At 47.9% G+C, this 17,615-nt stretch overlaps 1 protein-coding gene across 1 annotated transcript in view; it reads left to right on the top strand.

The window, feature by feature from the left end:
* The window catches only part of GLMN (glomulin, FKBP associated protein), a 450,060-nt gene that overhangs the window by 23,993 nt on the left and 408,452 nt on the right, over positions 1–17,615 (top strand). Inside the window, exon 2 of the mRNA XM_085602181.1 lies at positions 16,923–17,022. The gene's annotated coding sequence lies outside the window, so the exon portion shown is untranslated. The remainder of the gene's footprint in view (positions 1–16,922; positions 17,023–17,615) is intronic.

Below are 17,615 nucleotides of genomic sequence, written 5' to 3'. Positions count from 1 at the left end.
AGACATGACCATGTTACCGGTCACTGATGAGGGTGTGAAGGAGGAAACTGAGCCTGTGCCCGACCTCCTCTCCACTAACGTGCAAGATGGGTCAGTGGAGGGAGTTGTGCTCTCTCCCAAGTTGACAGACCAGCAGCATAGAGACTGTAAGCAAGTGCTGGAGCAGTTTGCTGGCCTGTTCTCTTTGACTAATAATAACAAGATTAGGGAGCGTAGAGGGAAGGCCCTACATGGGCTCCAGAGATGGATGCGTCCTCCACTCTAAATTAATTATTAAACATAAAGATCCATCTCTTTAGGGAAAAAGAGGAAATTCAAAACCTGGGTTTCAAAGGAACGGGGATAAATGAGTGTGGGTGTCCCACAATGGTTGGACATACACAGAGTTGTTTAAATACCCCTCACACACCAAGAATGACCCATGGTGTCATGCTTCATCATAGGGGTCTTCCCGCCCCGCTGCGGGACGGGGCGTGCTACGACCTACGAATACGTGGGAGCACTGATAATAAAGTGCTATGTGTAGTGCAATGGGAGGGTCTGGGGTAGATGTGAATGTGAGATTAAAAAGGACCTGGCCCCTAGGACAAAAGACCTTTAATAAGTCAGAGGGGGCTGGTACTAGTAAAAAGGTGGTGCGGAGACTTCCTACTCAATGTGCGGTTTACTCCTAGTATGTTGTCAACATGTTTCGATGCAGGGCATCTTCATCAGGACAGGGTTAAGATCCCTCCTATGTGCAAATTTATGTACTTATGAGAATACTATCAACATAAGTGAAGAAATGCGAAAATATACAGTACCTAATGGTATGCGTATTTATTTTAAGTGTACGTGAGGTGTTGCCTCATGAACCTTAGGGCGGGTGGGAAAAACAATAAGGAGCCTCAATGGTATCCTTAAACAGCCAATCGCTTAATGTGCACCCAGGGTTGGGTGCACATTAAGCCATGCAGCAGGCAGGCCTGACTATTAAGGCAAGCAAGTGCCAAATAGGGCAGAGTTCTGTGGTGTACCTGGGCCACCTGGTAGGTGGGGGCCATGTACTGCCTCTCCAAGCTAAAATCCAAAATATTGTGACTTGGACAGCTCCTGTTACCCAAACTAAGGTCAGGAGGTCAGGGCATTCCTTGGACTGACAGGGTACTATAGAAGGTTTGTTCTAAATTATGGGACTATTCTGGAGCCCCTAACGGAACTCACTTCTAAAAAGAGGCCCAAGAAGGAGATTTGGACCCCAGAGTGTCAGAAGGCTTTTGACACTCTGAAAGCTGTCATGTGTTCAGCACCAGTGCTACTGGCCCCTGACTACACAAAAGAATTTGTGGTTCAGACAGATGCTTCAGAGCAAGGGATTGGGCAGTGTTGTTAAAGCTAAATGAAGGGGGCCTTGATCAGCCAGTTTCCTTTATTAGCAGGAGGCTTCTTCCCAGACAGCAGAGGGGAAGTGCCATTGAGAGAGAGGCTTTTTCTGTGATGTGGTCCCTGAAAAAGTTGAGACCTTATTTGTTTGGGACTCACTTTCGTGTTCAAACTGACCACAGACCTCTTAGATGGCCCATGCAGATGAGAGGGGAGAATCCCAAGCTGTTAAGGTGGTCCATTTCCCTACAGGGAATGAACTTTCCAGGTTTTTCCACTTAGCTGATGAGGACTACCAGGGTGTAGGTTAGTAACCCATCACCTTTCATTTTGGGGGGGCTATCATTCTGTGCCCTGGGCACCCCCCAACGTTTTGCTGACTGATACTGGTGGTAACTGACTCTGACTGACCCTGGGCTCTGCCTAACCTGGCCCAGGGCCAGTGCTATTCTGAAAGAGACACATTAGAATACAGTTAAAACACATACATACACTAGGGTACACAATGGAATGGTGGGTTACCCCTGTGATTGGCATGACCTACCCTATAGGCCCCTAGTATATAATTTGGCAGGGGGATTGAAACTACCTAGAACTCCCTACTACCCTAGGGCATGGCAGTTTAGAGGCCAGCAGCTCTCTTTGCACTTGCATGTGTGCACTGCTGAAGCCTGAGGTCAGTTTAAAAGCAGCCCTGGGTGTCAGGACTGCTTTTAAAAAGTAAATTCTACCCAAACTCGACTATGGTGTTTGATGCATTTAAAAAGGGATAACCTATAATGTTTTGGCATATTAGGGACCCCCAGGGTCTCCCCTAGGTATCCCAGGGGTGGGGGGTCAGGTATTTATAAGGTTCACCCTTATAAAATGAGTTTTTATATGCCTGGGTAAAGTGAAATTTCACATTTCACTTCCCACATTGTGGTAAAGTGCTGCTCAAATTCGACTTTAATGCTAGGAGCACTGTGGAGGGAAGACTCTGCAATATTTCTACAGATTCAGAACCCCTAAAGTCTCCTCTAGTTGCACATGCAGAGTTAAGTGGATTGGCCAGGCTGCCTTGAAGAGGTGATAAAGAGCCCCTGGGGTTAGCCAGCTCTGCTGGCAGGACAGTGTGCTGTCTATAGGAATGTCAGGCCAGGGGGAGGAGTCGTAAACTATGTTCTTCTAAGAGGAGAGTAGAGACCAGTGTCATTTACAGCTCTGAGCTTCCCACCTTAGGCAGATGGTAGGATTAAGGAAGGTATGAGCAGATGCAGGGGGGAGAGTCTAAGTAAATTAGCCATCCTAGGGGTGTGTTTAGCCAGCTCTTACCTCCTTGCTGGAAAATCATCCATTATGGATTTGGAAGATTTGATGCACTCTGGGACAAAATAATGCCACACTCTAGAGGATGTGGTCATATATTGGAGGAGTTACCCTGCTCCCATTGGTCAGAAGTGACCTCCTGCTTGACCCAGAGAACTAAGAATAAGTATCTGAGAGGGGCAGAGCCCTCCAGATCTGCTGCTTGAAACTTACTGAAGCAAGAAGTGCCCTGTTGAGAAGTTTTGCTGTGCAAGATTTCTATGGCCTCACCTCTGAAGACTGCACCATCTGAAACTACTGCTCTGTGAAGAACTAAAGAGTGGACTTCCTGAAAGCTACAGGGTAAAAGGGCTCATCTGGAACATCACCAACTAAATCTACACCTTGGAGAACCACCAGTGGATTTGTAAGGGTCTTGTACCAGTGGATTGTGGGAACTGACGTCCTCAACTTTCAAGGACCATCTTGGGGCTTCCAGACCTTTTGGAGTAAGTTTGAGACACTTTGGGACCCCTTGAGGAACTTCAGGAAGAAGTTTGGAGAACTTTGGAGGAACTTTGAAAAAAAGCTCCATAGAGGGACCGACTCAACCTGGCCAGCCAGGCTGCCTGCCTTCAACCTCGAGCCGGCCAAGTCAACCAGGTCGTCCCGCTAAAAGCTCCATCGCTCTAACTTCCAGAGATTGACCGGGACTAGAAGAAAACTGAAGCCCGCGAACCCTCACCGGATCGGCTACATGAGGAGCATCGAGAGACCCCGGGAGAAAAAGCTCAAGAAAAGTTTCTAAGTCCGCTCGTAGAAAAGGTGTCCGGGAGCAACCGCGAGAGCCAAGCTGCCTGCCTTCCATCGCATGCCGGCCTGGATTCCTGGGTTGCCCCGCTGAAGCGATCTTGAGAAATTTTCTAAGTCTGCTCCAGGGAAGTTGACCGGGACCTCGTCACAAGTCAATCTGGCGAACCCTCACCGGATCCGGACTGGCTGGGAGCTTTGAGGGCCCTCGGGAAGAAAAGCTCCAGTAAAGTTTCTGAGTGTGAATAAACTGAGACGGGGACCTGCTGGGAGCTGTAGCGGCTCACGGCTCCATCGCGCCCGGCCTGAAACTTTGACTTTGACCCAGCCTATCGCGAGCAGATATCACAAAATGTTGTTATAATCTTTTAAGTGCTATATTTGATTACATCTTTGAAAATTCATATATCCGGTTCCCTACATTGGATTGTTGTAGTTTTGGTGTCATTTTAAAGATAAAAATATTTCCTATTGTTATAAATTGGTGTTGGATTTTCATTATTTGTTATGTCTGAATTGGTGTTTTCAAATGCTTTACATACCTTTCTTTAAAGTTAAGCCTGTCTTCTCGCAGCCACGTTACCAAGGGTTGAGCATAGGAATAATTTTCTAAGACCTATCCTGAGCCTTTACTGTGTTAGTGGCCTTATTGCCAGTGGCAGACCTCCTTTAATTTACTTGTAGCTTGCAACTCACTAACTTGGCCGTAGGTCCTCAGTGTCTCGTTGTAAAGCAACTGTCGAATCCTCTACCTCCTTGACTCTTGTGTTTCATGGTGCTAAGATAGGTGTGATATATATATATATATATATTCACTGAAAAAACCATAGGTTTCACACATGTTATAGTTAGCTGGACATTTTACTGATAAAAAACCAATGAAATTCCCCCGTTATAGTTAGTGCAGGCAACTATAACTCACGCGACCGCAATCCTCTGCTGATGCTAATACTGTATTTAGACAATTATTTGCCCATGTCTTCTTCCATTAAATTTTAGCTATACATATATTACAAATATTTTTTTTTCATAAAGACACATATGTCATCAGCAGAGGATTGCGGTCGCGTGAGTTATAGTTGCCTGCACTAACTATAACGGGGGAATTTCATTGGTTTTTTATCAGTAAAATGTCCAGCTAACTATAACATGTGTGAAACCTATGGTTTTTTCAGTGAATTTGCAAGGTTTTTTAAATGCTAATTCCTAACTATAACGTGTGTGAAACCTATGGTTTTTTCAGTGAATTTGTACGGTTTTTTAAATGCTAAGTTACTTTACGCCATTCGTGGCGTGCGCGCCCACTTAACGCAGTTCGTTCCGTGCGCGCACGGTGCGCTTCGCGCACCGTGCGCGCACAGTGAGCACGCGGTGCGCTTCGCGCACCGCGCGCCCACTTTACGCAGTTAGTGCCGTGCACGCTGGGTGGGCACGCGGTGCGCTACGCGCACCGCGTGCCCACGTTACGCTGGGTGGGCCATGTACGCACGGTGCGCTTCGCGCACCGTGCGCGCATGGAGGACATATTATGCGCTTCGTTGTGAAAGGTATTGTTTGATTTTTTGTTGTGCTACGGGAATAATGATAAGCCATGCACAAATGTTGACCTTCGGGCACCATTTGCACACGGGATGTGGAGAATATGGATATTTTTTTTTTGGGCAGTTTTTTTACCGTACGCGTACGGTAAGCGTATTCGGCGATTTTTCGAAAAAAATTAAAATTGCATTTTTGCCCTTGGGGGTTCTTTGAGGACCCCTCCATCAAGGCTAGGTGGTTGGGAGCAGTCTAAACAGCCCCTTTATATGATTTTTACATTTGTTTTTCTTCCACCCCCTCAGAGTGCGAGATAGAAAATGGCGGCCGCTGCTTCCTGGTTTCGACCGATTCGAATGTTTACTAAGATCTAACAGCCAATCAGAATCGCGCTCGCGCACGTCACCGTACGCGTACGGTAAGCGCACGGTAAGCGCACCGTAAGCTGGCTCAGATATATATATTGATTTAAATGCTATTTTCTCAGGAACTACTGAACAGATTTACACCAGACCTACAAAAGGCACTTCCTTGACCTGAGGACTATCTCTCTGCCAAATTTCAAGTAACTCTGTTCAGCCGTTCGGGCTGTAGCTGTGTCTAAAGGTCCTATGGAAAAATGCATGGGAAAAACGCGTTTTGGGACCCCCCTTTTTTCTCAGCCCCCGCTTGACGAATCCCCCCGAGACTTTCAGGGTAGGAGCGGAGCGTAGCGCCCCACCTATTTTGAAAATTTCGCGAGGATTCGTCGACCGGCGCCAAAGTTATTCCAAATAGAATGTTGCGGATTTCCTATGGAAACGTGGTCCTAACTATAACTATCTACTGGCGACCGCCAGTAGATAATATATATATATATATCTCCAGGATCCCAAAGAAAGACCACGCCGGGTCAAACATGGGCACAGACTCCGAAATGGGTGAAAATAAGTTGATTTATTGCATATCCATGTCATATCCATATCCATGCCATATATTATATATATATATCCACCCACCCCCTGGAACTCCCATTCATCAAGAATCTCTCTAGTCGGCGAGTGGCCAAGTGTCGGACCAATATGGCCGCCTAGGACCTCCGCTCCGCCGAGACCATCTCCTTGACACCTACATCCTTCCAGAAATCCTACCTCATGGCTCCCCAAACGACAATTAACAACTAGCGGAGCCGATTCACGTAGCTCCAAACTCCGTACGGCGCCCAGAGCCGGAGATACGGGCCCTGTCTTTTTGGGCCTGGACGACCATCGCACGCCGGGGACTGGAGTACTGTGACTGCCCGCAGAACGGAAGAAAAGCCGGCCGCTCGGACCGGAAATCGCCGGTCAGCGGTAGTCCTGCGAAATTAATCTCTTCGCAACGCCCGGCGGAGGTGCTGCTGACGGGAGTATTGCTGCCATAGTGGGACCCCCTTGAGACTTGTGCGGAGGAAGCTGTGTCGACTTGTACGTGCTGGGGGCCGGATCGCCTGACTGACGGTACCTTCGCCTCGCCGACTGGCTCGATCTAAGTGTGGTGGCAGCCCCTCACATTACTCCTGTGACCCTGCAGTAGCTGCCTGCGAGGAGTCTCCAGGGGCTGGGAAGTGCACTCCTCGCTGCCTGACTGCACCTGTGGGTCCATGGCTGCCGGATACACGGCGGCCGGCGCCGCTGTTCCGCCCTGAGGCACAGACACGTGGGATAAACGGAGGAGCCCTCCCTGCGACCTGGGGTCCATCCGTGACACACCTTTCAGAGTGCAGACGCTGGCATGATACCATCACAGTGGGTTTTGCGGCGCTGAGCGAAAAAAAACGCGCACCGCTGCCCTTGCCTCCCTGCTGGAGACCACCTTATACCTAACAACATTGCCACCCTGTCCTTGCATGCCATCCACCCTGGTTGTGTGGTAATTGCTGCGGAGAGACTGGGATTCCTGTTGTGAAGTGCCCGGACGCTGGCTCACTGGTTGGTGACGGTCACATAGTGCGACGCTCACCTCCTACACCCTCCGGACCTGACCTTCGGAGCTGGCACAGGCTGGTGGTTCAAGATTTGTGGCTTTCCCTTCTCACATCCCCACTCCGCACCTACGAGGGGGCATTCGGCTCTGGCATGGCTGGTGAATCGGAGGACTTGGGAGCACGATGGCAGGGAGACAGGACGCAGACAAGGGGCCCGTCCGGGGTCCCAGGACCACGAAGCATGTCCAGTCAAACAAGCTCGACCAGTATACTCTTCCCAAGGGCTCGCCGACCGACTTGCGCCATACTCCTAAGGCAGTCGAAGATCCTGAGAATGCCACCTCGGACCTGACACTGCAAGACGTTCTAGCAGCCATCAACGGAGTCAAATCGTCCCTAGAACACAAAATGGACACTATCTCCATCGACGTGAATCTCATCTGGGCCGACCTCACGAAAATGAACGAGAAAGTCAAATCTCTGGATGTCAAAATGTCCAGTCTTACAGACGACGTATCTCTACTCCAACGAGAAGTACGTGATCTTAAATCCTTCTCTGAGGCAGCCGAACGCAAATTGGACGACTATGAAGGCCGTTCCCGACACAACAATGTCCGCATCCTTGGAGTGCCTGAAACATCGGAGGGGCCAGCGCCGGACTTGTTCGTAGAGAACCTCATCTTAAATCACCTCAAACCTAAGGGACTGGGGCCATTTTTCACCATTGAGCGTGCACACAGGATCCCGGGCGGACGACCTAAGCCTGGCGCACTGTCGCGCCCGCGAATAGCTCGTGTCCTGAATTTCAGGGACGCAATTCTGCTGCACGCGCGGTCCGCATCCCCTCTGCACTACGAAAATGCTGTTCTTTCCTTTTTCCCTGACTTCACACAACTGGTCCAAAGACAGCGTCGAACGTTCATGGCCGTCAAGTAGAAGCTCAGAGAGAAGGGACTTAAATACGCTATTATGTTCCCGGCTCGTCTCCGTGTGGAAACGGAGGGGCGGGCACGGTTCTTTGACAATCTGGAAGTGGTTTTGGACTGGCTAGACCGCAGAGTCGGCAGGAGCCCCGGAGGGGGGAGCGGGACGGAGATCCTGAACTGCAGGATCAAGATTGAGAGCTGCTGACTGCCTTTGTCGTTCACACGAACTTGCTCAGGTAACGGGGTCCAAGGGCCCCACAGCTGGACTTAGTCTCACCAGGTACTGTCTTACACCGGAGGAGCCTCAACGATGGCCCAACTGGGGACAATTGCTTCACAGAGGTGCTGGGGAGATGGGGTGTCTGCTTTCCTCCCCGTTTCTACTTTTATTTGTTTCATAGTAGTAGAATTTGGGCGACAGGCACTCTGCCAGTTTGGTATGGGCAGTTATAAGTCCAGAGGGCAGGGAAGCGGGGAGGGGGGATGTTGGTGGGGGAGTTTGAAGGTATTTTTCTTTGTTAGTTTTACTGATCGACACAGAATTTCAGGCACGGCGAAGGCACAAAAGATTGATCACACCACCAATGCACACACACTGGGATAAAGGCGTCAAAATATTAAGTTGGAATGTCAATAGGCTTGGGGATAAAATCAAGCGGAGTATTGTTCTGCAGTATATCAAGAAACAGGGCCCAGATGTTGTGCTTCTTCAAGAGACACACCTCATGGGTCATTCCTGTAGAGTGATGGACCGGTGCGGATATAAACTAGTGGCACATGCAGGTTTCACGACTGGCTCCAGAGGGGTGGGCATTATGGTCAACCAGGTGCTGACCCCTCTACCTCTGGCGACTACCGCCCTATCTCGTTACTACCATACCTTGGAAAGGTCTTAGAGGCCTATGTCTCTACACAATTAAGTTCCTTTGTCGAACTGCATCATATACTGGACCCCCACCAGGCCGGCTTTCGACCCTCTCGCTCCACAGAATCTGTCATCTTGACAGTCATGGACGAGCTTAGAGGGAGTGCTGATAGAGGGCCTACCCAGGCCCTGGTTCTCCTGGATCTGTCAGCAGCTTTTGACACGGTCGACCATAACATCCTTCTGGACCGTGTCAACAATGCCGGGATCCAGGGCCGGGCTCTAAATTGGCTCTCCTCCTTTCTCAGCAACAGATTCCAATCGGTCCGCCTCGCCAACCTCTCGTCAAAGAAGATGAAACTCTCCTGCGGAGTTCCTCAGGGCTCTTCCCTCTCCCCGCTTCTTTTCAATCTCTACCTCCTCCCATTAATCTCATCTCTTCGGGACAGGAATGTCGTAACATACAATTATGCGGATGACCTCCAGCTGGTTTTCAATATTAGTCTCCACCCTTCCTCACTAACCCACTTCCAAGACACTATGATCTTCATTAGCGAATGGATGAATGGAAACCAACTGAAACTCAATCCTGACAAAATGGAATTAATCCTTACGGGCGGACCTGCTAACCCATGGAACTCCAACTTTTGGCCATCCTCTTTAGGCAATCCCCCTACCCCGGCCAGCTCTGCCAAGAGCCTTGGAATATTGGTCAGCAACGACCTTTCGATGAAAGCCCAGATCAGCTCGGTGGTCTCTGCCGGCTTCTTCCAACTACGCAGAATTAAGAAAATCAGCAGATTCCTGTCTCAGGAAGCCTTGACTTTAGTAATCTTGGCTCTGGTCATCTCCCGACTTGACTATTCCAACTGCCTCTATGTAGGCATCCCGGCATACCAGCTTAGACGCCTCCAACTTGTCCAGAACCAGGCTGCCAGACTGATTTTCCATCAGCCTAGATGGCACCGTATTCAGCCTCTAATCAAAGGCCTTCACTGGCTGCCTGTGGCCATGCGGGGTCTTTTCAAATTGGGATGCACTATCTTCAAATCCCTGCACGGGAACTGTCCAGCCTTCATCCCATCTAAAATCATACGTTATGTCCCTAACCGCTACCTCCGATCCGCCCACCTGAATTTGCTAGTCACCCCCACATTTAAATGCAAAAAACTGGGCGGTGCTCATTTTGGAGTATTGGCCCCGCAGTTCTGGAAGTCGCTCCTGCTGGAGTTAAGGACAACCACCTCCTATGTCTCATTCAGAAAACTACTGAAGACTTGGCTGTTTTCTCAGGCCTACGACAACTAGCCCTCTTCTCTTCCGCTGCCTCATGTTTCTCTCAGCGCCAAGAAACCATTGGTGAACGTGCGCTTAATAAATTCCCTGTAACATAACATGGATAAGAACACATTCCCTCTCAGTGTAGACTCCACCTGGACCGATGACGGGGGTCGATACGTTGGCATCACCGGGTCATGGGAGGGACAGGTCCTTACACTCTTGTCTGTTTATGTTCCACCTGGCCTCCAAACGACTAAGTTCCAGGACCTCCATAGTACCCTTCTCTCTCTCTCCCGCAGGGGCTGCTGGTGCTGGGGGGCGACTTTAATTTGGTGTGCTTGGGCTGGCTGGACCAACATCCTCCTCTGGAGTTGTGGCCCGCTTCTGGCTGGTTACCTGGCTTCCTTGAGGCCATGGGGCTAATAGATACCTGCCGCACGTTCAATCCCGAGTCTAAGCAATACACTTTCCACTCCGGAGCCCACCACAGTTTCTCTCGCCTTGAATATATCTTGGTTGCCAGCTCTCAAATTTCACACATCCACGCGATCCGACACCTAGCTAGGGGCATCTCCGATCACTCGCCGCTATGGACGCATATACTTCTGGGTCACACTCGTGTGGGCAGAATGACACCTATTAACCCCTGGCACCTCCGTAACCCCAAAATACGCATAGGTCTTTTAGCCACAACGGACCGCTATTTCAAAGAAAATGTGGGTACAGTGATCTCGGGCCAAACGCTCTGGGAGGCCTTTAAAACGGTGATTAGGGGCGAAGCCCTGCCCTTAATATCGGGTCACAAATGGGAGCAACAGAAGGCGGTGTCTGATATAGAGGATGACATTCACAGGCTCGAGGGGGACCTAGAGGGGCGGGACTCTCCTGGTGCGTTCCATCTATTGCAACTTGAACGGGACGAATATAAAACTCTCGTCACGGAAGCGGCTCGAACTCTTGAGAGAGAGAAACTTGGGAAAATTTATGATTTGGGAGATAAAGCAGGGAAATTGATTGCTTGGCTAGCTACACGGGGATGGGCAAGTAGACTGGTCCCGGTCATCCATGACGCTTCTAACACCAGAATAGTGGACCCTCAAGAAATAGCTAACCAATTCGCCACCCATTTCGGGGCAGTATATAAGGCGGGGACGTCCTATACAGAAGACGACTCCGCCGAGCTGTTAAGAGACATTGTTCTTCCCACCCTTACCGCGGCCGATAAGCAACTAATGGACAGTTCCCTGACCACAGATGAAATAGCCCAGGCAATTCGATCACTCCAATTGGGTAAGGCCTCTGGCCCTAATGGGATCCCCATAGAACTGTATAAACTCCATCCGGACACAATGGCAGCCCACCTAAAAGTCATGTTTGAGGAGAGTAGGGAGTTAGGTGAACTTCCACTGGACCAACGCATAGTTAATATTGTTGTCATCCATAAAGACGGCAAACCTAAAACAGACTGTGCTTCATATCGACCTATTTCTCTTCTCATTGCCGAGCCCAAAATTCTTGCGAAGGTCCTAGCCAACCGCCTGGTTAAAATCATACCATCTCTCATTCACCCAGATCAAGCTGGCTTTATTCCACGCGGAATACGGCGCTGAACCTGCGCCGCGTCCACGGGCTGCTTGGCAGAGCGGACACCTTATGCGAACCGGCGGGTTTGTTCGCCCTAGATGCCACTATGGCGTTCGACATGGTTGAATGGCCTTATCTTTTCGCGGTGCTCCGGAGGCTGAGGTTTGGCCCAGACTTTATTGGATGGGTTCACCTCCTATATGTGGCGCCAGTGGCGAAAGTGGTAGTTAACAACAAGCAATCGGACACCTTCTCTTTGAGCCGGGGCACCCGCCAGGGTTGCCCACTCTCCCCTCTCTTATGTGCCTTGGCATTAGAACCGTTAGCGGCTTGGATCCGGCAGGATCTCGTGATCCGTGGATTCCGCTGGTCTGTAGAATGAGAAGACCGGATATCACTTTATTCTGATGACTTATTACTTTATCTTACTGACCCCCGTAAATCTTTAATCACTTTACTAGACATTTTGGCAGTATTTGGGAGATATTCCGTATTCAAGATCAACTGGGCTAAGTCTCATCTGTATCCCCTTTATGGGGTATGCCAGCTTTACCCACTAACTGCCCAATCCAACTTAGTGAATCGGGGTTCAAATATTTAGGGATATTCGTCTCCCTAGACCCCACGCTCCGCTATAATAACAATCTCCTCCCCCCACACCAGCGCCTGCGGCGTGACATAGCCAGCTGGAGAACCCTCCCGTTGTCCCTCCCGGGGAGGGCCGCACGTTTTAAAATGATGTCCCTTCCCCGCTTCCTATACGCTTTGCAAAACTCACTTGTGGCTGTCCCCATCGCTTACTTTAAAGAAATTGAGCGACTCCAGAGGGAGCTATTACGGAATGGACCACCACGTATAGCCCTTAGTAAATTAACCTTGAAGTGGTATGATGGTGGTATCGTTCTTCCTGACATCAGAAAATATTATTGGGCTGCTCACCTAGCTGCCATAAATCACGGCACCTACGGGGCTCCTGACGACCCAGGCTATTGAATGGACAGGTGGCTTCTCCCGGTGGGGGGGTGGAACTACAACAGAGCATTATATTCCAAATCGGCTCGACCTCCACTGACTGACCCCACCGGGCACTCGATAACCGTCTGGCACGCTGCCAACAGATCTCTAGGATGGGAGGGTAAACTGACACTGGCCACCCCCTTGTGGGATTCTGTGACACTGGGAAACCTGTGGCAGACAAAGGGATTCGATAAGTGGGATATGATTGGTATCTCCCGCATCCAAGATATTTGGGAAAAGGGGGACATAAAAATGTTCACCTCCCTACAGGAACAACATGAGCTGGCCGACTCAGAACATTTTCGCTACAGACAAATTCAACATGCCTTACGCTCAGCCTTTCCCACGGGTTCCTCCCCCCCTGAGTCCTCTCCACTAGAAAGTAGGATATTAGATGGACACCTCCCTGAGAAGACTATCTTACTGATCTACAACAAATTAATCAATAACATGGAAGACCCTCTTGCACTGCTTCGACAAAAATGGGTGGCGGACGGCATTGAACTGGACGACGAAGACTGGCGGGAGGCTGTGTCCTCTCCCAGAGTGGTGGCCACCCCAGCAAGATTGCGACTGGTTCAACTCAAAATCCTGCACAGAATATACATGTCAGGGCCTAGACTAGTGCTGATGGGAAGGGCACCCACCGGGGACTGTCATGGACGGTGTGGCCTGCTGGGCACGTTCCTGCATATCATCTGGGAATGCTCTCTCATCCAGTCCTACTGGAGGGAGATTCATGGAGTGGTGGGGGCGGTCTTGGGGATTCGCTTGCTCCCGGAGGTGCGTAGATGTTTGCTCAACATATGGCAACCAACCGATCTAAACACACACCAAACACAGTGGACCACACTTGGATTCATGGTGGCTAAAAGGAACATAGCCCAGGCTTGGGGAGCAGCTGCCCCTCCTACTCTGAAAGAATGGAAGACCAGCATGGACTGGTGTATGTTCCGCGAAAAATCTGTTTATGTGGCTCGAGGCTGCCCTAAGAAATGGTCCCGGATATGGGGGCCACAACAACTAGCCGTCGATGACTTGCTTTCTCCTTGATTTGTCCTAAAAGTGTAAAATGTGCATTATTATTGTCAAATTTAAAGGTGCCTGATTATAATGTCCGTAACGCTGTAATGTGCATTTGCGGTCGATGACTGTTAATTAAAAGAATAAAAAAAAAAAAAAGAATCTCTAGTCTAAACACTGGGTCCTCCCAGGTTGCAAACGCCCAGTTATTAATCACCATCAGTTGCGTGGCCCAATAGTACTTTCCTTTATCTGAGAGACCAATCCCACCATCATACACTCCTCGCATCTATTTCGGTGGGGCAATATGTGGAGGACTCGTGTTCATTGAAGCAGACGGAGAAGAGACTGCGTCTTACGGAACAATTCCTCGGATATACAATATGGAGTATTTTGGAGTGCGTAAAGCATCCGGGGCAGTGTTATCATCTTGAACATTGCGGCTCTGCCCAGGAGGGAGAGCGGCAATTCCCTACAGTGTTGAACATCCGCTGCAAAGAGTTCTAGGATAGGGAACAAATTAGAATGGTAAAAAAGGTGGGGGTCCACCATGACATTCATTCCCAAGTTCTTAAAACATGGGCAGGTGGACATCTCTGGGCAAGGTGGGTTCAGGGCCAGTAATCAAATGCATGAGGGACTTATCCCGATTGATTGTGTTCCCCGAATGTCTTCCAAAGAACCAAAGTATTTGGGTCAGCCTGGCTATCTAATATCACCCCTTTTGTTCCTTTTGCATTACCACCCTACACAGTTACACAGGGCAGGCTTTAGGGCTGTGCAACAGGTGCAGCTTCACAGTTGTGCGTCCAGATTTCAAGCAGCAATATACATATTGCCCAGATTCTCGTAGCTGTCAGGCAACGCAGTACAGCACTCAAAGAGCCTGCACTGCGTTGCGTGACAGGGTGAGAGCAGAAGAGCGCCATATTCATAGAAATATGTCACTCTCCTCCCCTCTCCCTAGTACCGGCGCTGATTTCAGCTGCCGTGCGCCGGGCACACACCTTGGCGCTAGGGTATGTGCCTGAGGCTACCATAGGTTTTGTACTGGAAGGGTAACCATCTAGTACAAAATACTATGCGTAAACGCACTTCAAAGCTGTTCCTACCTTACATGTGTGCTGCACAGTGCAGCATGAATGCATAGTCGGAAAAGCAAGGAGAAATTACATTGCTCCTGTTTATGCCTGCTTTCCAGCAGCGTTAATTTTTGGTGCTAAACCCTGTCTGCCATTGTTAGTAGATAAGGTTTAGTGTCAAAAAGCATGGGTGGTTGCATGGGAACGCACATGTACCACCCATGTAACGCCCCGTGAAGTAAAGTATTGCAAAGCAACATCTTGCACTGCTTTACGTTACTTTTCGATACTAACCAATGCAAATACCAATTTTCATTGGTTTGTTAATCCGAAAACAGGTTTAGCTTCGGGTGTGTGTTCAAAAGTAATGCTAACCTTTGAGAATATGGGCTTCATGTCTTGTGATTAATGGTCCTGCTAGAGAGAAAGATCGGAGTTTTGTCTAGTGGCAGTTTTGGCTTGCCATAAAGTAACACAGAGGGTTAATATACTTGCTGAAAAAAAATATCTGTATTTTATGTAGCTAGCTGAGTGGAATAGTAAGGCCAGCCTTTACCAGCGCTTTATAACAAATGAAATGTATTTGAGAGAGGGCTATGAAGAGATGAGGGGCAATTTTGCTTGGGTGGTAATGAGGGAACCTAGGAAAGAGGTCATATGGGGTGGGGGATGTAAAAAAAGATTGTTGCATCGGGTACCAGCAGCGCTGAAGCTGGCTCAGCAGTTTCCAGACAGATAAAAACAATATTGGCCATGCAGAGGAAGGAATCACCCCGCAAATCAGGGATTTTTTTTTGTATTCCAAAAACAAACCCTTCTCATGGTCAGTTTTGTTGGGAAAACAAAAAAAAAGCCAACTGCCTCGACATGCCAGCACGACATGGCAGACCAACTGCCATTATTTGTTATAGTGGAAATTGTTCTTATTATCTCAGCAGGCGAACTTTTGCTGAAAAAGAGGATGCAGCCTGGTGCCCAAGTCAAGATTTGGTAGCAGGCTGCGACGGCCAAGGCATACACAAAACGTGTGTGGTAGCACTGCCATATTTTAAATAATGCAACACGTGCCTTCTTGTGATCACTTTAGCTTCCTCTCCACATTACCGTCAACTACTCTGAACCCCTCAAACTTTTCCACACATACTGCACATTTTGATACGTTGTTCAAAAGGTTTGTACTAGCAAAAGTACAATCTTTCCTGCTGCCAAATTACCTAACTGAATAAGGCTGCCCTGCCACAAGAACATCCTTTGAATATTGCCTTATGTTCATTTTTTTTCTCTGTTTTTAAACTTACAGTCCATGATTCGTAATACAAATTTCAGTTGCCCATATTAGCCACCTACAGAAAAATCTATCTTTTTTTTTTTTTTTTTACAACTTTGTGTTAGTTTATCATAGAACAAAAGCCACGCATAACAGCGGCAATGTGCGGTAAATGATTCATGAATACAAGTACAAGTTACATCCATAAAGTACAAGTGGTAGATGAGAAGCCATAGGAAGGAAAAGCCCACGTCGTGCATTACTTTGCTGAATCTCCAAATCAGCCCCCACCAACTTCTTTTCACTTCGTAATCAATTCGGACCAGATCTGTAGCTTCTTATCATCTGTCCCAACTATTTTCATGCAGATCTGTTCTTTGATTGCCCTTTCCTGGACATCCTTTTCCTCCCAGGATGTCAGTGTAAGGGGCTGTGAGCAGATCCAGCGAACAGCAATACTGTGTTTCGCCAGTACCAGTCCCACCGAGGTGAATTTATACTGCAATTTAGAGGCCCGGAAGTTTAGCAATAAGAGTTTCTTTATCAGTAGCCTACATAATTATATATCTGACTGGGAATATACATTATTTATGCAAAATGTGTTTCTAAACTATCCATTTATCATATGTTATTAATTGGAATATATACGTAAAATATGATATCACTGAAAGTCTGTAAATGTTAAACAAATTTATATTTTATATTTAATTTAGACCAACCTTATCTGTTAATATTCCACTCATTTGGAAACCTTATCTTAATTTATTGACTGCTTAATAAGCTTATTAAATCTTAGCATATATATTCAATTATATACTGTGCTAATGAACATTGTTTATGTATTTTGCAAATCACTCTTGAAATGTAAAGCCCACTGATACCCAGATTGCTTTATTACGGTCTATAAAAAAGCATACACTTTTGTTTCTCAATGCAGGTCCTACAAGAACCTGATCAAGACTTTTGGGTCAAAATGTGGTTGTGGACATAACCAGGATAAGCAAAATAGTCATGGTTTGGCTTTGACAGTAACGGAGGTAAGAATCTAATTTGAACCTAATTTGATTTGCTCTTCAGGCCACAAACTGATAGAATTACCAGTTCAAACTTGAGAGTGCTCGGTGTGTTGACCACTGTAGCTCCTGATGGTTCTGTCTAACCCTGTCTATTTATTGTGCAGAGATCCAAAATATACATGGATACCCAGTAATCCTGTAAGGTAATCAGGGTATAATATAAACATAAAAGACGGTGTTCCCATACGAAAAAATATTTCTGCATTATTTCAAACGGAAAATGAAACGATTCACAATATTGTTTATCATAGTATGAGAAGTAATTTCAACAAAAGTCACAAACATGCAAAATAAGTGTCTCTAATTTTATTGTTTGCTGTTAGATATTGGCAATATTGAATAGTTTTGAAATCGCTCAGGGAATATGTGTAGTACGTGAAAGTGAAGCATTCTTTGAGTTTTTGCTGCTGGAATGCTTTTACAATTACTATTTACTATCAGCTAGGGTTGAAATGTGAATGGACGAGAACAGATGAGCATAATTGTTGTTAGCCGTAGTTGAGGGGTTCTATTCTCTCAGGCTACCAGCTTGACTTTCTCGAAGATGGGTACCC

The sequence above is a fragment of the Triturus cristatus genome, chromosome 4_2, assembly GCF_964204655.1.
Source record: "Triturus cristatus chromosome 4_2, aTriCri1.1, whole genome shotgun sequence".
NCBI classification, from domain to species: domain Eukaryota; kingdom Metazoa; phylum Chordata; class Amphibia; order Caudata; family Salamandridae; genus Triturus; species Triturus cristatus.
Note: the sequence above shows the minus strand (reverse complement) of the source record. Positions and strands in the feature narration are given on the sequence as shown.